General features: G+C 42.0%; 1 protein-coding gene and 1 long non-coding RNA gene across 4 annotated transcripts in view; both read right to left on the reverse strand.

The window, feature by feature from the left end:
• The window catches only part of rerea (arginine-glutamic acid dipeptide (RE) repeats a), a 192,638-nt gene that overhangs the window by 121,087 nt on the left and 45,863 nt on the right, over positions 1-25,688 (reverse strand). The window contains exon 1 of one of the 3 annotated variants that reach the window (XM_081608948.1): positions 17,630-18,146. The exons of the other annotated variants lie outside the window; for them this stretch is intronic. The gene's annotated coding sequence lies outside the window, so the exon portion shown is untranslated. Of the gene's footprint in view, positions 1-17,629; positions 18,147-25,688 lie in introns of those variants that run through there. 3 annotated transcript variants of the gene reach the window in all.
• Positions 1,470-2,697, reverse strand: LOC145552227 (uncharacterized). The gene is made up of 2 exons (XR_014088190.1): positions 2,422-2,697; positions 1,470-2,309 (listed from the first exon to the last, which is right to left on the reverse strand). It is a non-coding gene; the product is annotated as an uncharacterized LOC145552227 (long non-coding RNA).

The following is a 25,688-nucleotide window of genomic DNA, read 5'->3' on the forward strand; positions in this document are numbered from 1 at the left end:
TTGGTGTTGAGGTCTCCTACAGTCCCTTGCTAGATGGCCCTCTTTTCCACAATTCCAACAAGCTCGAGTTTCTGGGTGCGGATCAAATCCTCGCCCCCTACCCCGTCCTCTACCACGTCCTCTGCTTCTACCTCTGTCTCTTCCTCCCTGGTAGAAAACCTCTGTCTCCTCCCCTTGGAAAAAGGTAGAAACCGGTGTGGATTTCTGTTTTCCTTTGGTCACTTTTTCTGCATGTAAGGCATGGTTAATGTAGTCTCCGAGTGTACTACTACCCATCCCTATGAAGTGTTTCAAAATCCATCCATTTATTTCTGGTCTAGATCCTGCATGTAATGCATTTTTTAACTGCTGTCTATAAACACCCTGCTCATCATTGTCCTCCTGCAGTCCACTATGGGTTTTAAACACCTTTTCCATTCTCACTCTAAAATCATCAAATGATTCCTCAGGCTTCTGTTTGCATCTACCGATTTCTGTATAGTTAGCCTGTCTACGGTACCTAGCTCTGATCCTGGTGAGCAAATTTCCCACTTTAGTATTCAGGCTTTCACTCCCCTGTTCCTCTGTTACTGGAGGGTCGTGTTGTCTATTTAAAGGATCATAATTTCCCTTTACATGATGCCAGTCGGGCCCTATAACCTGCATCCAGACCTGTTGTGTTTCGGCACCGTTTAGATAGTAGGTTTTTCTAAGATTCTCCATGTCCTCCAGACATTGTTCTAAGTCTTCTCTAGGATGTGGAATGCCATCTACTGCTCTCCTTATATCATCCTTTGTCCATGTTCTATAGACTCTTATAGTTGGTGCAACATTTCCTTCACCTGCTCTCGGGTTTGGCATTTCAATCATAGGAAACAAATCCCCATCTGTTGCCTGAAAATTGGGCATCTGAGGCTGGCTGGGTGATAATAATCCTCCTAGTTTATGGGACCAATCCCCCACTGTTCCCCGTGACCTGGTTGCTATAGGTGTCATATTTGGATCATATGGAGGTGGGTTCTATCAGATAGATTACTGCCTTGTGGTGTCGGTAGGGGTGGAGCAGTTGCTCCTTGTAGTTCCGGGCGCTGCTGCTCTACCGCAGCTTCCTGCAGCACTTGCCTCGCTTCTCTCAGTAATGCTGCATACACTGTACTGTCATTGTCATCCTCTTTCTATGAAACATGACTGTACTCTTACTATTTCCCCCCCTCCTTTCTTACACTCTGTCTCCCCTGCCTTATTTTTCTGCTCCTCTGTTTCCCGTCCTCTCTTATCTTTGGCCTTCCTTTCTCCCTCTTCTCTTCTCTCAGCTATTTGGAGCCAGACTTTTGTTTGTTCATAACCCTCTTTTGCCATTTGTTTTTCTTTTCCATTACATTTTGTTCTAATTTTTTGCTGTAGTTCTTTTATGCTAGTAGTACTTAAACTGCCATTAAAATCGTACTGTTTTACCCAGTAACAAAGCGGGTTTACTGCATCCTCATTTATTTTTTCAACTCTTTTCCAGTCTTTACTGGACAGGTCTTCTAAGACCTTTTGTTTATATTTGCTTCCCCCGGTACCCATTTTGAACTAAATTTAGTCCAGTGTGGTCTCAACACCTGCTGTGTTCTAAACACTGGAAAATTTCAACAGGATGGTGATAAATAGATTGTGGTAAAACTCACTTCAACTCAGAGAGCGGAGTTTTCTTGTCTACAAACATCCACAAAATCTCACCATTTGTTCCCCGTTGTTTTGGTATAAAACTGTTTATCTAGTGATATTCAGTTTTCATTCACTCACACACACTTTCACACTTTTAAGTAGGACACTCCTGCCCTTCGCGGATTTTAACTACCTAGTAGAGGACTCCCGTTGTCCTTTTTGCAGGGGACGCCGCCGTCCCACACAGACTTTAACTTATAGTTAGAGGAGTCTGGCCTCCCGCGGACTTTAACTGCTTTTATTTTACCTGATAGTGCCTAGGATTCTCAGGGTTTTAATTTCTTACCAGAGGACGCCGCCGTCCCACACAGATTTTAACTTATAGTTAGAGGAGTCTGGCCTCCCGCGGACTTTAACTGGTTTTATTCCAATTTTTTACCGTTCCCCATACATACTGGTTTTAAACTGAAACTACTCACTGTGTCTCCAGTCTCTGAGGAAAACCGTCAACCGTCGGACTCCAGCTCGTGAGAAAAAGGACCAGTCCCGGAAAGGGTCTTAAATGCTGTGCACAGACTTCCTGGTTTTTTTACTCACTCGCTGGAATCGTCTGGTGTATCGGACTCCGGCTCGAAGGACCAATTAAATGTCAGGTTCAAACACTAGACATTTCTTACACACTGCAAAAAACAGAGACAAAGAGTCAGTAAATAGTTTTCACTCGCGAGGAGAGTGCTCAGAGAATGCTTCAGTTACAATCTCCGACCAACACTCTGAAGTTTCTCTGCTCACCTCGCTCTTTTATTGAATCAGAAAACGCCCTAGTTACAAGCAGCTTCAACAGCTAAACAGACTCTGTTGAAGCTTGACACAGCAAACTCTTATCCATATAAGATAACTTGAACAGCACATTCTCCTCGAGGTCGTTGGGGTGTGTTCTTGTTCTCTGCCGCTTATCTTCTGCAACAAGAAGTGAACGAACAACAGACAGAACAAACTTCTAAAAGAACCTCTAAAAGTGGCATAACATTATAAGCTTCATATAAGTAAGATTAATCAAATAATAATTCTAACAATAATCAGTTTGCCTGGTCTAAATGTCACTCACTGAGATAGTAGCATTATCTAAACAGTTAAATGTCTTCTTCACTTAATGTGGTTGGCTGCATTAAGGCTGACCACACATGGACAAAGCCAGGGCTCCTCAGATATTTTTATTACTCTATTTTTATGACATCATGGAGATGCGACTATAAAACCATATTCGGGTCAAGAAGCTTGGCTTCGGTTTTAAACCCTGGCGGTGTAAATGGACATAGAGCCCCCCAAAAAACTGTGAAATTGCTCTTTTTGCTTTTAGAAGGAGTGTCTCTGTTTTATTCATTATTGGCTGAAAATTGTGATCAGAGAGTTGGAGAAAAACTCTTGCTGTGACAAGGTAAATTTAAGAATAAGGGTGGTCATCTAAACATAAAATAGATTAGTAGATAAAGGAATGATGCTAAAGTAAATTCTGTACAACCAGAAGGTTCTCAGTTTGAATCCGGAAGCAGTGCTTCTGCGTGTGTGTGTGTTTTCTCCAAGTAGTCCAGTTACATTAATCCATCTCTCTATATTGTCGTTAGAAGTGAGTGCGTTTACACGGATGTTTGTCTTGTGTCTCATCCATCATGTCGTGTAAAACTACCAAACCAAGCAACGTTCTCAAACCTTCCATTAAACATCATCTAACGTAAAAAACGGTCAAACTTCAGACCTCTTAGTTCAGTAACGCACTCATTAGTCGGTACACACACATCTACCGGAAATGTTTAGATTATTGCCAAAACAATGGCGATAATAACCAACGGTGGGTTTTGTTTATATACACAACCCACTGCTGCAGCTGAGCAACTGTATTAGCAGTGCTGGTCAGACTGTGTTCCCCACCAATAAATGGCTGGAGTGTAATGTGCCTTGACCTTCTAGCTTTCTTTCAGCAGCTCTTTACGTATATTGCTGTCTCTCCTCGTAAATCACTTGGGCAAATGGCGTCCTTCACCCCGCTGCCTCCTGTCCCCTCCCTTAAAGGCTGAGGGGACATCTTTGCCTTGGCTGTACTCAATTGACAGCCGTGGCAGCTCCCTCACATGAAGGCAGGGAGAGGGGGGAACAAGGCTCACAGAGGGGGAAACGATACAATGAATAATTGTCTTTCATAACACGCCCCGCCCCTCCTTTATTAGCATCAAACAATAATTAACAGGGAACAAGGGGCGATGAAAAGTCTGCTTCCCGTTTTATGGAACAAGGGGGTCAATATGCCCCTCAACCCTTCTCCCGTCCTCACTATCAAGCAGAAGACACCTCATCACTCTAAAAACACACTCTTAGCTTATTTATGACGCTCGGCAGGAGAAAAAGGCGGCATTCGTGCTGCGCTCAGCAAAAACTGGCCAGGCCACTTTACGCAGCATTTCATTCCACTTCTTTCTATCTCCACGCCGCCAGCCGACATTTCAATAATGAAGACGAAACAAATATAAATAAATTGTTGTCGTCGGGAGTGGGAGCCAGTGAAAATGTTTTTGCTCAACAGAAAAATGTTTCAAAAATAGCCCCGGACTGACAGTAACAAAGCCATTTGTGATCAAATTAGCTTTGCACTAAGAGCTCCATTGATCTCGCAGCTCATCTGTGCGGATGAGTCCTAGAAAGGCAGCTGGTAATCCAATAGCAGGGATGGGGAAGTGCTTCAAGGACTCCGTTGTGTTTACCAACCTATTCCCCCACACAGACGGCCCGACAAGTCAGCGAATGGCACTCTCCGGACTGATTGGAAGCCTCGGGGCCTTGGGAGCGACGGTGAAATGAATAAGAGCCGCAGTGTGACTGAGACCAAGGTACTTGAAAGCCGAAAGTAATTGCTTTCACCGCAGCTATCATGTAATGAGTAAACAGGATGATTCAAGCAGAGTCTAAACGAGCGCTTAAATGTACTGAGCAGTAACACTGGCGCCCTAATGGAGGCTTCACTTCTTAATCCACATGTAAACTCTACCACAAAATAATGACTATCAATTTAAAGGATCTGGTCTCTCAATGCTGAGTGTTAGTGCTTCAAAACTGTGTCATCTTCCAATAAACTCTTCCTGCAGTTTAAAATTATCCTCACCAGATGACCGAGGAAGTGGTCGAGTAGTCGGGGGGGGTTTCCAGGCTGGACAGAAATCATTGAACACATGGGTGTCCCTCCCCCACATGTAGCTGCACAGCCAAAGTCAGCTACCTAAAATAAGGCTAGTTGTTTTGGTTGCATTAAAGACTGAATTTGGCAATCTGGAAATGCCGTTAGATCAAAAACATATTTTATTATAGGTATAATATTTCATTGGGCTGCCTTTAGATTTGATTATAGCACACCTTTTCTTCAGCTTTGTTTCAATAGGTTTCCACAATGTCACAAGATTTATTTCTATTCAGTGTTGCATTAATTTTCACCAAGACCTTGTATTGACCGCTGCTTTCCCAGAATATCCTGTGGCCCAAGGAAGAGGGTAAATCTGGACCAATCAGATCACATGACATTTTAACGTCACTCTAGAGTCTAATTTGTATGCTCTCTTTCAAACTAAAGTATTTTTTCTCCAGTGAGCTCCACTGATTAGTGGTTATCTATGGCTCCACAGCTGTTCAGTCCCAATCCTTGTTGGTATAGAAATGCTCTTACTTTCAATATTAAAACAGCCCTGAGCATTATGGTTGTTTTACTTCAATTTGATTTCAAAGTGATCGACAACTATGACTATTCAGGATTTCTATCCAACCACATTTAATCTCAACGTTGGTTTTTAACAATGCGATGGACAGTTCTTAACCTGATTTGAGTAGTTTCTGCAATATTTTTCAGATGTTTTCTCTGCTTGATACCAATTATTTGACCATTTGTAAACAAACCAACATCTTTTCCATGACCACGGTATGCAACTTCCTTCATGGCTGTTTAAATAATGAGAAGCTACTCACTGAATCACTGGGGATTAAATAATTTGTTGTCATCTGAAAGATTATCACCCAAGACATACCTATGCAATTTGGAGGCTTGTAGCTATCTGTTCAGTTAAATATAGATGGCAATTCAGTGCCAAAAAAACCCCCACTAAAAGTCATGGCATAGAAACTAAAGGAGCAAGACTTCTTGTCTTGGTAAGATCACACCATTTTAAATTACAGTTGGTACGCTACATGCTAGTAAGGGGAGGACAGTCTTTTTTCAAAGATTTGTGAATATAAAAGAGCTGGCTTCTTTGTTTCCCAAATGTAAATTCATCTGGCATCTTTCAATTATTATGATTATTATAATTACACGTCTTAAGCAGAACCAGAAACACTTGATTTTCTGGTAACAGCAATTAAATCGTGTGTTTACATTTTTGTGTACCTACCATAAAATTGTGTTTTTATTCGAAGTTATAATAAAATGAGATGTTCGTACCAACCTGCCTATGGCTACAGAACACAAAGTGTAATGTGGGGAGAATCATTGAGGGAACATCTGTCTTTACACTGCAATAGCTTCTCTGCAGCCAGGACAGACACTAACCTTAGCAATCAATTTTGCATGATGTGAGTGACATGCAACAAGCAGCCAGAGGGCAGAGATCCCATGACATGAAACAAAGCAAAAGGGCAACTCGTAGTGCCGTTTCCCTCCGCCTCGACGCCGATGCTGTTGTGCATTAAGTGTAATGCTGCAACTACAACAGTGTCGTTTCTCACACACGCATGCATGCATGGCTGTAATGCATCAAGGATTCATGAGTGAATGCTCAACAACGGACCGAGAGAGTGCATTTCTCTCTCCTTCGTGTCACTGCAGCAAGGAAAAGCAGTGAGGGCTCTTCAGCAGCCCCCAGACACACCACGAACACACACTCCTCTCATACCACACTAATAACCTTGGGCTGTCTACCAATGACTTTATGAAAGCGTATGGGCTCTAAATAGAAGCTCAATTTCTCACCAGCACTCTGTAACGGCTCTATTTCAGCCACCCTGTCATTAAATATTTATCTTAGCAGAGTGGCGGATATCAAGGTGATAACCATTAAAAAAAAAAGTTGTTTTTTTTAAAACCACCTTTTACAAACCATAGCTCTCTCCAGCACTGTTGTAACATAAACCTATTTTTTTAAAAGGATTATCTACAACTGTTCCTTTAATCAATGCGAAGCAAAACCGAAGAAATCCCCGAACAGTCCCAGAGGAACACCTTCCTCTGAAGCCCTATCAAGAGGAGGATCTCCTTCACCGACAGCAGACTGTCTGAGTGGGAGTGAGTGTGTTTGAGGATGAAAAGATGTGCTGCTATGATGTCTTCTCCAACAATCTCAGAACAAAGGCCTGAATTTTGAAGTGGAGTTATGATGGCACGGGGGCTCTTAAGGTCTTCTGTTGCTGTGTGTCCTATTGGTTTCAATCCTTTCTTGTAGGCCGGCTGCTTGTTATGCTCGTGAGATAAGTCACGGCTGTGGGTGGTTGGGTTTACTGCAGCAACCGGTGTGCAGCTCTGGTGCCAAAGCTGACAGTCTGTGGGAGGGATTGTGGGCGTTATGGACCACTAGGAGACAGATGTCCAGTTTTGCCCCAAAGCTGACTCAAGCACTAACCCCTCCCCACCAAGTATCTGGATGTTTGCAGACTGGACTGCTTTCTGTTGGGATGATCTTTTCTCAGACTTCAGCACACAAGCCAATCTTATCAGCAAATGACTGAGCAGCCTAGTTATTTATGACACAGTGAACGGGTGCTAGTCAAGTAGAGACGCAAGGACCAAATCACTCCGAGCTAATACCGACTTCCAGTTTTCGTCAGTTCTGCTGACCCCAATTTAATAAACAAGATCAAATATGCTGCAGGTCCTTTCATGGAGGTAGTAGTTTTGAATTCAGGAGAAAATGTAAGAACGGGGAATATTACATATTTGTTCAACTCAAAACACTGCATTCATTTACAAAGAGTTTTGGTGGATTCCTTGAGTTACGATGTTTTTCTAGTTTGTGAAAACAGACGAGGGAAAACTGGCCGATTTTAATCTCTGGCAGGATGAGATTACTAGCACTGACCCTCTATAGGGTAAAGTGGATAGCTTTCCAATACATTTGTGTTTCTCAAACTTTATGATACCAGCAGGAGTGCAACATAACATCCAGCTACAAAATGCAAAATATAGGGGTCCAGAGGACAAGATTATTTGAGAGTTTAGTGATAGAAAAGATTTAACATTTTTGGTTTTTCATGGTTTCAAAGTCAAAAGCAATATTAAAGAATATGAAACGCAACCTAGCAGACAACAATTAGCCTGCAATGGTATTGTCAGTTTTTAGAAATCATGTCTTGACCAAAATGCTGCCACACTTCACAGTGTTGTTAGTCAGTTTGAGGAGCAGCGTTTATTAGCACCGTCAGCAAAACAGGCCAACCTAAGAACTACTTACTTCAAAACAAGAGTTTTACTCCAACACCGATATACTCTGTCAAGTTTAAAAGGATGTACAGTGGACCCCTGTCGAGTTGTGGTGCAGTCTTCGTAAATTCAGCTATTCAAGAATTTTTATGTGGAATGTGGCTCCAAATGTGTCTATTCTCAGATTTCTTTTATACAGCACATCTAAGATATTCCAAATAAAATGCAGCTTGGAAAGCTGAAATTCCTAGCTGCAATGCAACTCAACAAACTATTGGCTGGCGTTTGCAAAGCACTAGCCAGCATTCATTTTCTTTGGCACTGATTGGCTGTACCATCAAGAGCAGAAATAAGAAACACAGTGTGTCAGCTTCTGCAGTAACGTGAAGATGGTTTCTAATGTGCATATTAAGGTATATTTGGTGTTTAAACCGTTAAAATAGGGGGGTCCCAAGTATTAGCTGATTGCTGATATTGGCAGTTGGTTTCGGTCCCTCACCCTCACCAACACTGGATGACTTCTGTACCTTAATATTCAGGATCAATAATTATTCTTTACACTCACTAGACCAGATAAAATTCCATGGCAACCACAACAAGATGGCGCTTCAAAAGGGAAAATCTATTTCGATGAAAAATATTGTTTAATCTTGGAATTACACGCAATGGGCAAGTGCATTCAAAACATTTTTACATAATTCAGAATATGAAGCTTTAATTTTTATGAATAAAAAAATAGCTCTGTTGCCAGAAGCCATCTAGTGACAATATTAGCCAGACTTTACGGGGCAAAAAAAAGACACCAGGCGTGACCACAGGATGAAATGCAAATCTGATTAAAGTATCAAATCAATTCCGCAATTACCCCTTAAGAGCAGATGACTGGCAGGGGAATGGTACGACTGTCTTCCATGAACACAATGAGATCTTCTGCTGCGCTCCAGTAAGCAGAATCAAGCCCTTTGAGCATCTGTTGTCTTTACTTCACCCCCTCTTTGTTTTAGCGTATGCTGTCACCGTTAATGATTTCCTCAAGATTTCCATTTGCCGCGTAGCATTTGCATGCGCGGAGCGCGCCATGGAGCAGGTACGCGAAACAACGCGCTTACATCAGAGGCGCAGTCAAAAGAGCAATTGGGCAGCGCTTAGAAATTTCGGTATCAGGATACCGCCTTACAGTTTCTGCTTGTTTACATATCTGGATTGTGCAGTCATCCCTTCCAGAGAGAATCACCGCCAGCAAAAACAATTACACCTCCTCCTCCCCTGCACCCTTCTCTTTTACAAGCACAAGCCTCTCGCTGACTGCTTCGCCTCAGCTTGACAATCAAGCCCATTAGATCTTTCTGAGAATTAATGCTGGTTAACTTAAAGCACTGACACAAATCAAGAATAGTCATTAGGCTGTCTTTTTAGCATAAAAAAACAGGAATGATTTGCCGGTTCAGAGAGATCATCTCCCTACATGGAGCCCGGGGCAGCTTTTGCTGTCTACCTCATTATTTTTCAGAAGAACAAGGGCGCTGATGAATCCTGTTGGATTAAATGAAAGGTTGTCTTATTATGACCTGCCTTACACACAGTAGCAGCAGCAGCAGCCGCCGACTCCTGTAAGCCCGCTCTCCTCGGCAGACAAAAGAAAATGAAGCAACTCGCCAGCACAATAAATATATAGATAAATCACACTCAGCTGAGCTGCGAAAATCAAAGTGAAATAACTGGAGTACATCACTCCCACACTTGCTGTACATTCTTGCTGTGAGAAAAGCTGTCAAGCTTTTTGTGGATACTAAACTGAGTAGACGAGTGCCGACCGTACAGCATAAGTGATAAAAATAAAAACTAAAAAAAAGGTATTCATTTCTGCTTGGAGAGAATTTTTCCAATGTTCGCCTCTGCATTGTTTCATTACAGAATAAGACGAGGTGGATGCTGTGGGTTTTTTTTTTTTTTGTTTTGTTTTTTTTCTCTCCCCCATTTAGGTTGCCAGGGCGACAAAACGCAGAATCACTAACACAACTAATCAAATGACAAGGTGACAACAAGTCAATATTGCCTCATTGTGGGGGGACAAGCAATGCCTGTTGATGGTTACAGCTAGTGCTCCGAGGCTTTGGCTCGGGAGCGTCATAATGTGCCAATCTTCGTGCAGCTGTTGAGACCGATTGAAGACGCTGCATTAAAGGGAGAGCCTCCGTCAGGCAGGGTCTCACTTACCAGCTCGACTGACTGTGTCTCGAAGAGCATGCGCCGCTTGTTGTGAAACAGCTGCGGGTCGTCAAAGACAAAAATGTAATTGCACCTTGATCTGTTGAGGTTTGAGGATAAACAACTCGCTCCGAGAGCAGCGAGAAGAGTGTATTAACAGAGAAACCTGAGTTATTAGGAGAAATAAGAGAAGCACCAAGTGCCATCCGCTCAAGAAATCCAGGCTGGATCCATTTTGAGCCAATTCCTTTGGGCTCACTTCTCATCTTTAAAGGAGTTCTTTTTTTTTTTCTTAAATAAGGAAACCTGACAATTAGCTTTGCTATTCAGTACATCTTGTAAAACAAAGACGAGGGGGTGGGGGGAGGAATACTTGAAACAAAATGGAGCACACATCATCTCTGCAAGCCTGGTTACACACAAGTGAGATCAATGGGCAAATTTATCAGCAAATATTACCATTCGCCGCCTGGCAAGTAATCATTAAGGAATGGCACTGATGAATTATTCATCGGCTAATGTATAATTCAGACTTAACAGCAGATTCTATGCATAAATAAAGCGGTGGTACATTTAAACACATTAAATGTTTACTTGATAAAATAGGATGTGAGCGCGCCGCGTGAATACTTCCCCCGGTGATGCCGTTTGATTGCCACTCTCCCGTGGATGCGGGGTTGAAAGGTTGACACCTGAATACAGGTTATGGAGACAGAATGTGTGATCTGAACCAAAACGGCCGTCTGGGTGGGGTTCGGAGAGGGAGGGGGGAAAGAAAAATATAGCCCACCCTGCATGGTTTTAAGTAAGTAAAGATCAGGATTGGTGAATAAAACTAAATATGACAGCCATGCAGTAATTTAATTTTCTGGCACATGGTGATTTATGTTCTGTCAGTATCTCCCTCAGATATCAGCAGTGTTTAACCCTCATATCGAGAACATGAGGCTAAAAGGAGAGTCAATGGGGAGGAGAAAAAGTAGAGAAGCACCAATTAGGATTTTATAGATACCTTTTCTTTTTTTTTAACCAAGAACATATTTACACATGCTAAAAAAATCAAAATCAAAAAATCAAACAGGTTTCAGGCTATACAACATCAATAGCAGTTTAACAGAAGGTCAGTAAATTACAAGATGACCCAAACCTTTATCTATTTTTATTAAACTTACAAAAATGTCTTTTATAGTTCATATGGCCGGCTGACGCATTGTTGATGTATCAACTTAGAATGGTGAATGTTCTTGGTTTTGATTCATGAATAGCCTTTGCTTCACAGTCCTCTCAATGTTGAACCACGTGTTCTTCTCCATCTAACTTTAGGTTTGTTTTTAGTCTTGCTGTCATTTTCCGCGATTCCCACACATTGTGAGTTTTGTTCTCGATTTTTTTCTAACCTTTACAATTCTGACAGCCCGTCTGCTTTGCTGTCTGAAGCTGTCAGACCTTTAATTTCATAAAGTATAAGGGGAAGATCCTACACCCTAATATGAAGCGAACCTGCTCTTATTGAGATTAAAATATCAAGATGCAGAACAGGTCGAAAGAAGACAAAAATAAGTCATGTTGCATTTAATTAACAAGAATAAACATCAGACTTTTCAGTATTTCAAATGTCAATCACTGCTTGGGTCAGATTAAGGGATTGACTGTTTCACAGGTACATTTCTATAAGTAAAAAAAAACATCCAGGGAACTGATGGTTCTTAGAGCAAGGCGGATCCACAGAGAACACTATTTATGACTGAATTAACAAGGACATTCACCCCCCACCCAACCCCCAACCCAACATGTGAGAAAACGGCCCTCTGATGGGCTCAGCTCCTTTAAACGTGTACAGACACAGATGATTGGAGAGGTGGTTTTCAATTACCCCAATTCCTAACTCTCTGCTTGCTCCTGAGGTTTATTTTAATTAAAGATATCGTCCCCCTCCTGCAAAACGGTCTGATTTTTCTATGAACACTGAAAGCTCCATTTCTGTAGTCACCCACCAGAGGGTACTGCCTCCTTAGCAGTTGCTACCATTGTTACCATGTCCATCTGTGGCTAAAGTGCTCTAAATGCCTCGATGGACTATTTGCAAGGACAATAGGTCACACAAAGTGCAGAGAGAGCTTGTTCCATTTAGAGATGAAACCCGTCTACAGTCTCAAAAAAAAAAAAAAAAAAAAAAAAAAGAACTGAAGAGATTTCAAAACCAGGGGTGAGTTTCTAGAAAGGGGGTGATGGATAGAAGTGGTGGAGACAATAGTATAGAGTCTCCTTAGTGATTCCCCACCTGGTTTTTTGACAAAACCAATCAATCTGGTTTTTGTTTATGATCTAAAAATAGATTTTTTAATGAGTCTATATGCTTTCAATCAGGTTGGATATTACGAAAAACAACAGCGTCGAGCCGTTGTAATTACGACGGACGACAACAGAGACATCCAGTCTATTACCCCAAATGGAAACGATAAAGACCCTGGCAGAGTTTCTCATTAGGGAGAAAATGAGAAGAGGCCTGGCGACGCTGCATCAAATGCAACTCAGCGTTCTGCGATTCCTCACACGTTAGATCATTCTGTTTAAAACAACAACAACAACAACCTCGAAGTGTTACTCTGCCACCCAGCCGCTGCCTTCATCCAGACAAGGGGGAGGGGAAGAGGGGGCCATGGTGCAATCCCAGTGAGGGCCATCATGCGAGCAGATTAAATAATGTTTTTTCAATGCCCTGTCAAACATCGAGCCAACCTCTGCGGAGCCAGACAGCCGTTGCACGGCGTCACAGTATGAAGCGTCTCTTCCCCTCCGCATGGTCAGAAACAGCCTCTTTGATCCTGATATCTCCTCTCTGATTCCTCAGAGGTGACACTCGTACGCGTATGTGAGCTGCATGTTTACTTGCGCTTCGTACCTTGTCGGCGGCGAGGCTCGTGTTTGTGAAGCAGGGGTGACTCACGCCGCTGCTATGTTTCTCTCACCCCCCCGCTCCCACCACCACCACATCGGTTTACATGAATCAACAACGCCGACTGCGGACTCGGACCCCACCGATCAAATTCCACACTGGATTTAATTTCCCACAAAACGCTGGAGCGAAGCTCTGCAAATAGAGATGATTGAAATGATACAGACAGGGGGGGGGGACGGATGTGTGCGTGTAAATTAAGATTTAGGCCGCCGTATTCTCCTCTGAAAGCCGCTGCACTGCGAAACGTTCGGCACTCTCGAGCCATACAAATCCCAAAACAACTCAAACTCCTGTGTACGACTCCATTAAGAGGGCTGACCACTTCCTCTTTCATTCAGTCCACAAGTAGTGAAACTAAATGGATATCCTAACCTCTGGGGGGGGCGGCAGCGGAGGAAGAGGATGCCATTTCTAAAATGAGTTCAGAAGGACAAGCTATGCAAGTTTTCCCATGTGGCAGGGCAGCCCGAGATTATGATTACATGTTATCCAGATGAACTGCAGCGGGAATGATTTCTGTCACACTGGTAAAAGTGTTTTAAGATAGCAGAGATTAAGTCTTAAAAAAAAAAAAAAGAAAGCTGACAATAACGGCAGAAAATACATGCATTAGATTTTATTTCACTATAGACTTATATATATATATATATATATTCCCGAATGCAGAAAACACACAACGTTGATGGGGAAACTAAAAAAAAAAAACATGTCATCATTGTGCTGCTTTCACACAGTCATTCAGCAAACACCATTCACAACTACATCTGGAAAGCAGCTAGCAGCATGTGTGTCAAATAAGATGCTATCCAAACTAACATGGCTAAATAAATGTAGTATAACGCTGTTGTTACTGTGATTAATCAGTGTTATTTCATATTACAGGCAGGTGGAATAATTATTGCTTTTCGGTTGTAAATAAGAGTGGTTAGATCATGCCCCGTTTACTTTTTGTGTCTTAAAAACCATTATGAGTAACCAGGGTCTTTTCAATCAAGCTCACCATCCAGTGAGAATCACGTTCTGGCAGATGCCTGCTCCAAACATTAAAACCAGCTGAAACCATCATACATTACACACAATTTCCATTTATTTTGGTTTTTCTCTCCTGGGCCCAACCAGTCCTATGATAGATGACCGATTAGCATCACTCATCACACCAACACAATTATAAACAAACACTAGCAAACCGATAACATTAATTGGAGTGATACAACTTTTCCTTGCACCAAATTATGAGTAGGACTTGAAATAACTTTCAAATTGTCAAATCTAAAAGACCTTATTATAGACGTCCCCATATTACATGGTGCTGAGTTCTGTGCCTGAAAAATTCATTTAGAGACCGCACCAGACAAATTCACATCTACATGAATTTTAACGCCGTGTGAGCGCTCGCACGTTTAAACTGTGCGAGAAGTAGATGATCTTTTATTAAAACCCTTTATAGCCTGTAATGTCACATTTATTATTGAATGGGTATCCCCCGGAAACCGAGGCATCGTCCAATCAGAAGCAAATAAAACAAACATATACTGCAGATGGGAGGGATTAGTTCCCCCTGTTAGTAAAGCAACATCTAAATTCATTAAACAGCAGGGATTTTTTTTAATCTGCCCCACTGTCCACACACCACGTGGATTTAGTGGGTGATGATCATTTTGATTTGTTATTTCTTACATTTTTAATGGTTTCTTTCTATTTCAATAAACATTTCAATATAATAAATTAGGTTGACACCATTTTTGTCAACCACAGATCTAGTAATTTCCTGTAATCCACCCATTGTCAAGACTCCAATACATAATTAATACCAGCAGGAGATGAATTTCGAGTTATTTTGGCTTGATCAAAAGTCACAATCTGTCATAGTTCATAACAATCTGAATACTGAAGCACAGAGAGGAGTAAAATGATACACAACGGTTCCAGTAAATGGGTACGAAACAGTTTTTTATGGTAACTCAAGAAGGCTGAGGTTGAAACGGTAAAGCCTGAGTACGCAGCAGTAGCACAGGTGCAAATTGATCTGGAGCCGTCACAGGCGCAGCGAGAAAAGCAAACGATGCCGTTTCCTACTTGGAAGCTCTGCTCAACAACACAGTGTGACGTGTTCTCATCCACATGACTCCGAAAAGGTGTGTAAACTACCAAGAAGAGGAAAGGCAGAGAATCCCAGCCTCTCATTGTCTTTATTGCACCATTCATCCCACTCAACCTGCATTACTCACATCTGAATCATCAAAAGCAGAGGTCACCTCTCGGCTAATAAAGGAGCATTAAAAAAATAGAGACGGAGAGAGAGACAATAAAGTGGGAATAGAGGAGATTAGCTCCTAGCAATTAGCAGAGCTATAGCCAAGCCTATTTAGTAGTGAGGCAAGAATTTAGGAAGCAGCCGTTTTATTTGAAAGAGTTAACCACTTCCTCTTGTCTTCATTTGAATCTCTGTCAGGTGGAAAGCCGTCTTTGTGCTCATGACTCCATCCACAACATGGATCTGTTTACAGTTATTTAGGTAAACAAGCCCACCTCCCTCTTCCCAGCGACCCGTAAACACCCCATAAGCTGTCTTTTAGACAAATAACTGTAGACTGCGCCTAAATCCTAAGCTCCTAAAACACACACCCAAACACATACATACATCCATATCCCTCCAGCCAACCGTCCCCCTCCTGCTCTGTTCAACAACAGACTAGGACCCCCACCATCACCAAGCACACACAAACAGAACCGAGAGCTGCATGTGCTTATGCCAGAGTTCATAGCCTCTGGGGTTGAGAAGGGGAGAGGAGTGAGGGGGGAGGGGGGGGTTCAAGTTAATTTGGCCCTTCAACAGTTTGGATCTTTTTGAAGCTGATCTCACACCCACACTTCCCTAGCCACATTAAAAAGAAAGAAACCGAGCTATTTTCCATCTTTACAGTGTTATGACACCAGAAAACTCAAATTGATAGTCCCATTCATTAAGAGGGGCCTCACCCTGGGTGGGGGAGGAACAGACAGCACTATTGCTGCTACCCTCCTTATTTTTCTTCCATTGCCGTTTTATTTACCTGAATGTGACTTGGGGACTTTCTTAAATCAACCACATATAGGCAGAAAAACAAACAAAAAACAAAAACAATTGATTCAATACGCGAGAACATGCATGCCCAATTAAATTTCAGAATCTGACCAAAAAGTTTTATTTCAAAGGGAATGAGAGACGAGTGACTTTTAGTTCACTCTAAAGAAATGTGGTTATATGACTCCAACAAATATTTACTAGCACAATCGCGCTATTATTTTCGATTTAATGGTTTCTTTATAGTTACAAAAGTAGAGTCGGAATGGATTATACAACTATGCACAGGTAAAAATGAGCAACGTTTAGAGTTGGACGTTTTGTGGCAATGTTTTGCTTGTTTGTTTTGAGGAGGGTGATTTGGAGTCATAACTTACAATCATGTCCAACATTATTCATACTCCTCACAGATTGAGGTTTAAAATGATTTTTATGAAACAAAATACTTTGATTCTGATTAGAAATTAGGCGGATTCACCCATCATCAAAAAAAATTGTTGAATTTAAAGTGTCAGTTTTGTTTTTATTAACATTCCAATAAAAAAAGTAATATTTACACCCTTCTCAATTAGAAAAAGGAAAACCTTTCAGCATCAATTAAACCCAGAGTTGTGCATGTTTCCACTGGTGTTTTAATTATTTAGCCTTAGCAATGAGCTCCAAGTCTTTGAGGTTGGAATGTCTCCTTGCCATCACCCTAATCTTTAGCTCCCATCACACATTCTCTTTGATTCAAGTCAGAACTCTCGCCGAGTCGCTCAAAAATGTTAACATTACAACCAGTCAGAAGAAACATTTTGGGTAAGTGAAAAAACCAAAAAAAAACATGACTAAACCTAAATCTGTCAGAGTGGGACTAATTCAATTTGTCTTTTTAACCTGCATGCTGCGGCCTCTAGTTTAATTTAACAGACGTTTAATACTTTGGTGAAACTGTTTTGACAACACTTTCTGCAAACATGCCTCCTTTAACACCCTTTAAAGTAATCCTCAGGGCAGAGAGGTCGCCATGCTTACCTCATTCTCCACACAGCACAACCTATCAGTTATTAAAACGCTATTACAGAGCAGCCAGGTCAGTGAGGGAGCTAAACAGTCTACAGCCAAGTTTTACAACAATGCGGCCAACTTTCAGCTCCCCAGAGCGCTCAAAACATTTGACTCCAGGTCACTCACGCTTCCTCCTCCGGGTATAAACAAATTTAGGAAACTTCTGACTGAAACTACAAGTGTTAACCCGGCTATCACCCACACATTGCTCCACCTTCCTCAAACAAAACTATCCTACAATCTTTTCTTTCTTTTTTTTTTTATTTTAACTCACCCGCCAGTCTGCTGATTCTTGGGAGTCCCAAAGACCGCTGCAAACAAGTTGGAAAAAAAACAACAACAAACAAACACGATCCTTGACCCGCGGAATATGGTAAAAATCCAAGAACCGGCGAGAGACAAGGGGAAGCTGGACACTTTGTGTGTTTTTAAATCCCGTGTTTAAAAAAAAAAAAAAAACGCAGCCCGCACGGGGGACAAGGGGGGCTCAGGCAGGCGAGTAGTACTACTTGCTTCAACAAAAGACGGTTTCACTTCACTGATAGACGGCTCACGTCCGAAATAACCGAGGAAACGGGCGCTGCAACGCTAGCTCGGCCGCCCTCGGAGCCGCTCCTGCCGCCTTCGGCCGCGCTGTTGTCGCCGTCGATGATAGCGTCCACATGAAAAGTAGCACGGCGCTTGTTCCGAGCGGTAGGAAACCAGCGAGTTCTCCGTTAACAGGCTCTGCTTCCTTTTTCCACACACACATACACGCACACTCACACCACACCACACACACACTGCTTCCCCCCCACCCCCCCGTCTGTTCTCCCTCTTTCCTACACACACACTCTCCCTATCGCTCCCTTCGTCTCTGTATGCCCTCCTCCTCCTCCTCCTCCTTCGCCACCACCACCTCCTCTTCAGCTGTTCAACAGACGCATCCACATGGCTGACCTAGTCTTTCTTTATCCACACACTAGTGAAGGAGAATTACACCGAATGCACTTTTGTTTTTTTCAACAAAAAAAAAGGAGAAAAAGCGGAAAAGAAGCAGAGTGAAACAAAAACGTGGAGTGGATTTAAAATAATCGTCGGGGACAAAAGGGGGTGGAGGTGGAGGTGGGGGGACGCCAATGGGGCTGTTGATTGATGGGGAAGAAGGGCAGTGTGCAACTGCATGAGGCAAAGTGGCCTGGCCGACCATCATCATCATCATCATCAGCGGATCAATGATATCGCTTATGGGAATGTGACTGAAACACAAGGGCGAGACAAAGAGAGCCGTGAAAGCCTTAATAGACTATAATATGACCCCCCCCCCCCCCTGCACGGAAATGACGCGTTTTAATGTATAAATAACTGCATATCAGAGCAGGTCGCTGGTTTAAATCTGAAAACATTATTATATGCACCTCTGGGGGAAAACACACTGAGAAGGAGGCGAGTGGATCAGGCTTGTGCATCTCATTTGCATTTTTGTACAATGAATTAATTAGTCACCCCACCCATTAAAAAGGCACGAACAAGCAGGGATGATGATGTGACTATAGTTCATTAGCCATATTTGGGAGGCTGATTTTAACAGCCTGCACTTCACGTCGGATTTTGATCACACTTATTTTCAAGTCTTTGTGCTGCTTTTGTTTTACTGCAGCCAGCCAGCCAGTGGCGGTTCTGGGTGAGAACCTTCTACCACGCCCTAAAAATAATAACCTGTTAGACCTTAGGTGTTATGGTTTACGATACAGGTAGCTAGACTAGTCTGCCACTTTCGATTCCATCTGTAGTGTCAACAGCAAGTCAAGGTATATTATCTTTCCCTGCAGGTATGACAATATTTACAGTGTGTGAAATAGAGGCGAGCACCCACTCTAAATTGATTGGATAAGCCACAAAAGGAAGTGACCGTTTTCTGTTTTTTTTGTTGCTGCTGCTGCTGAGTGTCTGTGCCGCCCCCCCAGGCCGTGGCACCCTGGGAAGTGAGCTACGTCGTCCAACATAAAGAGATAAAACTGTTCAAATGTCACATAATATTCAATTTATCTGTATTATTTTCTGAAAACTTGGATTACACACAACGACCAGTTATTTTGGGTCTGATCTCCATTTGGTACAGTTGAGTAATAAAATGTAAAGGACTATGGAAAATTATCAAACTAATAGTTTAGGGGGAGAGATATCAAGCAGTTATTAGTAAAGTAAGAAATGTTATAATCCTATATTTAACTCAGAGGTTGTCAAAGTGGCTATGAAGTAACACATGCTAAACATAAAATCTAAAGCTATCAAAAGCCAAATATAATAGGTTTAAGGGGGCAAAATTACCAGGATCGGCTCAACTTTCCTCTCGTCCATGATATTAATGATTTAAAAAAAACATGACTTTGGTAATTAAACAGATTTTAACTGTAGATCATTGTGTGAAAACTGTATTACAACCCATTTATTCTGCTTGGGTCAGACATCTGTATTGAAATGAAAGATTAGGACACCTGATCGCACCATTAACAACTCTAAGCAACCTTGTTATGGTAGATGTTATTTGTTGGAGTCATTCAACAATATTTTCCGACATTGTTTAATGATAAAATTGCTTTTAAGTCATCAGGTGTCAAACATCGTACCAAAGATCCCAAGCTCCGCTTAAAGAAGACCACTGAAAAAATACTAAATGGTGAAGGGGCAAAAAGATCAGAACGGCAGACTATCAACAACTCCAGATTGTTTCGTCTTTGTCTACAGAGATAATAGGAACACTCACCACACATGTAGAAGTGAGAGCGGCAAAACAAAGATGGCCTCTCTTAACTTATAAATTAAAAGGATAATTTTTATTAAACCAAGCTAGAAGCTTGACACATTTTCATCGTCTTAAGCGTGATATTGGATCGCTGTCAGAATCCAATTAACTAAAGCAAATAGTCTGGTGCTGTGGGCTCTTTTTTTGCACTAAGCCAAACAGGGGCAGCAGGAGAGATGGGCAGTGAGGATCAATAGAAATTGAGTTGAGGACGGGATGGAGGGAGGGGGGGAGGGGGGGCTTCATTGTGCTACAAACCACGTTGGTCGTCTTTGCTTTAGCAGCGCTGGGGGTGGTAAGGCTTCTGCTGTGTGCTGCTAAAACCTTCCTCCAGCTCTACGGGCAAATTGTCCAGAGAAGTCGTGCCCTCCCCCCCCCTCCCCTTCACACAGTAACCCAACACCACAGCAGCCGTTGCACCTCCCTTATCACAGTATGTATACATTTCACAAGGTCAACGTTTATGATATTTACTCCCACCCACACACAGTTTGGACACCGTTCCTCGGCTACACAACCATTCGAAGGCTTCGAGGCTGATAAGGAGGTGCAAATGCACATCTATCTCGATTTCTAATGCACGACTTGACAGTTTACCACCAAATGTTTAAAGAAGGAGAGTCAAACGCCAGCGTTTACAGGACAACGCGAGACACTCGCCAGGCTCAGGGCAGCAGCGAAGCGCGCCGAGTGCTGCGAATCCTCTCTGAGGGCTGTGCACAGCAAAGCTGGATTGGCTGGAGGGGGAGGCTTCCCTTCCCTGGCAGATGAGATCCCATTATCAGGCAGACGAGAACTCCACCTCCAGGATTTCACAGCTCCTCTGTTTATCACATGGCTCTGTCAAGTTGGGCACCATTAACCGATAATGAAAGAAGACAACCGGTGCAGTTACAAGCAAAGCACTCCACATTCTACAGGCCTAAGCATGTATCAGGGAAGCTGACTGTGTCTATTCAATTCTGCTCTGCATTCAAACAGGCCATCACAATACCTTTTTTTTCTCCCCTGAGCACCTTCTTCTACAGCTATTGTGCTTCAGATCCTGACAGAATAAAAATGCTACTAACCTGCTCTCTGTTCTGAATTCAAGGGAAATTAAATCCAACAGGGCTGTGAGCTCTTTGGAGAAAGAAAAATACTTTTCTCATCAGTTTAAAAGAACGCTTCCCTTTAAGAGGAAATAACCGCAAGGGTAGATGCATCATGAAAAGCGCAGGTAAATTAATCCACAGTTCTGTCAAAAGGCATTTGCCCATTTACATATGTATTTTACTATTTGTTTCAGCTCAGGTCATCAAATGCAATGTCAGAGAAAGTTAACCTGAATGTACACAAAACTGTAATTTTTTTAGACCTGACCCGTAGAATCGAGAAACCAGAACTTGTCTGACCAAATGTTTAAAAAAAAAAACTCACAAAGCAGCACACAATGCATCGATCTAAAGACATGATGAGAAACACAGTCATTGGGATCCATTAGTCTGGAAATAGTTACAAGTCCAGAGAACCTCATGGAGAGTCATTATCCACTCAGAGAAAACATGGACCCTCACAAAGAAGAGACAAAATAATTTTAAGAGTGAATTGGCGACTGCGGGCCTAAATGATCTCACATAAAGTTTACTATTGAGCAGTAAGACAAATAGATTTGGCAATAAGACAAATAGATTTGGCAAAAATGTCCTCTACGAAAGAGTTCAAAGGTCAAAACTACTGCTGAACATATAGGCTCTTCTTAAATTCACTGAAAAACATATTGATAACCAAGACTTTTGGGGGAAATAATTTGCAAATTGGCCGACAGTTAAACATAACGACGGCAGTGTGATGATCAGGGGCTGATTTGCTTCTTCAAGATGTGGATGAATTGCTGTAATTCAGTTGTTAGGCTTAGGGAGAAACTACTTGTCACATAGGTGCAAGTTGGTTAAATAGCTTTTTCCCCTTCATAAGTGAAATAATCATTTGGAAAACCACTTGTTGAATTTACTCAGTTGTCACTTATTACAATGAGAAATGTAATCAAGGCAAAAAAACAAACAACAAAACAAAACCCCAACTATCCCCATTCCTTGTCTGTCTAATCCTTCCACACCTCATGTGCCCTTGCAGACACGTAAACTCATTAAAAATGGATACTTGGTTGACACAAACAATTTGCTTTAGTCTGATTTCTCTACAGTGGAGGAAGAAGGAAAACCAAAAAAAAACCCTAACAGTAAAAGTGCTCAGCAATACAAATAAGTCAGCTAGTAGCTGAAACAACAGGGGAAAAAAATAAAAAAGTGACACGGATGACTGAGCCAAAGCTGAGAGGAGAGAGACTTGGCAAGCCTCTGAGGCCTCGGCCTCTTAAGCACTCGTATCTAGTAAGTTAATTTAATACATTCACCGGGGTGAGTGGACGAGTTAATGTGAAGAGGGGTTTGGGAGAGGAAAACAGACTTGTAAACCAAAAAGCAGGTTAGGTTTGTTGGTGGTGCTTGGTAGTAAGTGAGGGAGGTTGTAAGTCAGTAGCTCAAGTTTAACACATGACTAAATCTCTAAAGTGTAACACGCTCACCTCCCTGGTGCAGAAATATCATAAAAAGCGGGGAAAAATGACTGCGCTAGATTGGACTTCATGCAGGCATTATCTGAAGCAGCCTCTCTTCTTGTATTAGGAGTAGGAACAGTGGTTTTCCAGATGGGGGCTTTAAAGCAGCCACACGTACTATATCCATAAAGAACAAAGGCTCTGTGTGAGCGCTGTTAGAAGTTACTGTTCCTCATACGCCGTCCCTCCCCTTTCTCTTGCTGGCAGGCAAGACCGACTTCAAATCATTCGTTGCCCTTTTTAGCCTTCACAGAACCTTAAAGGGAGCACTTTACAAGTTAGGGGAAATCTGAGGGAAAAATAGGCCTCAACACGACTAATTAAAACAAGACAGTTTGCCTGGAGGGGGTCGGGAGAAAGGGGAAACTATAAAACAATCCTATTCAATTCCTCAGAAAGTTACTCAAGGAAATCACTCAAGGAAGTGTTTGCTTAATTTATTCTTGAAGGACTTTTCATAAATCTGCCGAAATGTTTTTCACGATTCACAAACACGAACCTTAATTTCATTGGGGTTTTATTTGATAAGATTCATGCAAAGAAGCACATAATAGTGGAGGGGAATGACAAAAACACATGCTTTCCACAGGCTTTTTTTTTTTTTTTTTTACAGATAAACATCTAAAGGATATGGTCTGCATGTGGGTTAAGCCCCCCATGAGTCTGTACGGATCACATTTTGCTGTAGTGGCAGCTGCGAGGGATACATATTCAAGGTTTCCCCCAGAAAAGTTGCTAAGCCCGGTGGTTGGGTGCTAGGGCAGTCATTTATCCAGCAGCCTGTTGTGCTTTTGAGTTAAAATTTTTTTTAAAGTTGACAGGAAATTTGAAAATATCACTTGATAATTATGCGTTATTGAAAAACTGGAAGATTAATACCTGAACCCCAACTGTAAGGTCTTAAGAAATACAAACATTTTAAAAAGACTTGAATAAATAAGCAACACTTAGCCTGGTGGGGGCACAAGAGACGCCTGGTGGCCTGCCAGGCTTAATATACACTGAGGGAAACCCTGAAATTTCTACCAGCTTTGTACATCTAGACAGTAAAATTTTTCAAACTTATTTTTTGCAAAATATTTGAAACTCAGTCAAATTGGAAGATGAAGTTCTTCAAAATCCCTGGTAACAAAATCATCCCCACAGCACTCAGTTCTGGCTGAGTAATTAAAGGTTTTATCAATTCATTTTTGCATTTAGTGGTGTACAAAAAAAACAAACAAACCCCAATGTTTGGAAATATTAGTCAAACTCTAAACATTCGGTCTTGGTTTTCGGAAATACCAGCCTCGAGTCCATGCCTGTCTTCTTGCCCCTCTTTCATGTAAACCCAGGTTTATGGACTGAATGACTAATGCATATACTTTAAACAGATTCTTCCTCCTGAGTTGTGTTTTTCTGTAGCTTCACCAAAAGTTAACATGGACCTCTTGCGGTGTCATAATCTGTCTATCAGATTAACAGGAGTTCACATTTTTCAGACTTTTATTTGTTAAGGAAAAAACAAACTAATTCCTCCCATTTAACTGCTGCGGGTTAAACATTGTGTTGGTTTACCAAATAAAATCAAGTCTCTGGTTGTAACATGAAAATGTGAAAAAGTTCAAAGGCTATAAATCCATTTGGAAGACACTGATATCACATAAGCACAAATGTAAAGAAAGCATAGCAATATCCTCTCATCAAAGACCCAACCTGTGAGAACAAAGACACGCTATCCAAACATATTCTGAACGAGCTGCTACCGAGCAAGCCTTTATTTGCCGTCATTAACACAGCAGCAAAAATGCAAGCGAAGCTGAGGAATAGTGTTTCACTTTAAAGCAATCAGTGCAAGGTCTACCATCACATAGCTATCTTGTTTACATAGCTATTCACAGTCACATTTGGCAGCTTCGCAACGCTGAAAACCAAGACACTTGTAGGCTACATATGTCTAATCTCTTTGCCAAGCTACACAAGCTACTCAGGAGAGTAAAACTCAAACGCAGCTGCCATTTTGTCATCTAGAGTTTTTTTTTTAAAGTAAACCTTACTCCAGATGGATGCAGCTGCCACCGTGAGATAAATTGATCGAAAACCATTTTCTTCCAAAGCACAACAAAGCCTTAACGGAATATAATGAGACTACGACACCTATACAGGGAACAAGATTTTCCTAAAGCCCTACAGTTTTAAAAAAGATCTGGCTTGCGAGATAGAAGCTGTAAAAAGCTTAAAAGAAATGAGCAGAATGAGTTGCAAACAAATGCACACATGGCTTACTTCAGATAGTGTTTCCCTAAAGCCCCCGATTTTCCACAGACACTCTCTCACATGGACTGTCTGTGTCTGATTCTCCGGGCCAAACAGGGCCTCATTCATCAGAATAAAAGAGCAGTTCAGCTTGCTGTAGCTGCATAGAGAGAACAGGCTCAGAGGAATGAGACTGTATGTACTTCCAGGAGGCCCAAACGAATAGAGACAGACAGGGCGCTGCGGTGCAAAGGAGGAAGTTTACATTTCGGGCAAGTCCTTTTTGTGAACAAAGACACGAGCAGGATAAACAAACAGTACATGTGTCTGAGTCCGGCGAAGGAAGAAAAAAAAAAAATCCTCTGCTTGTACAGAAGCACAGTGATTAAGCGTGGTCAGGCGTTATCTAAGCATATGAGGGCCTGAAAGCATGAGACAGAGTGGCAGTTGGGGTGTGTAAGTATTGTGTGGTTACTGTCTCCGGGCTAATGCACTCAGATAACCACTGACTGCTCCATTTCACACAAGGCACATAGTGGCCTCACCTCCACATGCTGCCACCCTGTGGACAGTGAGCGGGGGTGCAGCTTTGTTCAATTTGGGGTGACGGGGGGAGAAGAACTGAGGCTGAAAGACGCAACATTACCTCCACACACAACAATCCTTGATGTGTGTAGGTTCAGTGTTGTGTCCTTTTTCTGTTTTACCGCAGAT

The sequence above is a fragment of the Poecilia reticulata genome, chromosome 7, assembly GCF_904066995.2.
Source record: "Poecilia reticulata chromosome 7, P_reticulata-male-v2, whole genome shotgun sequence".
NCBI classification, from domain to species: Eukaryota; Metazoa; Chordata; class Actinopteri; order Cyprinodontiformes; family Poeciliidae; genus Poecilia; species Poecilia reticulata.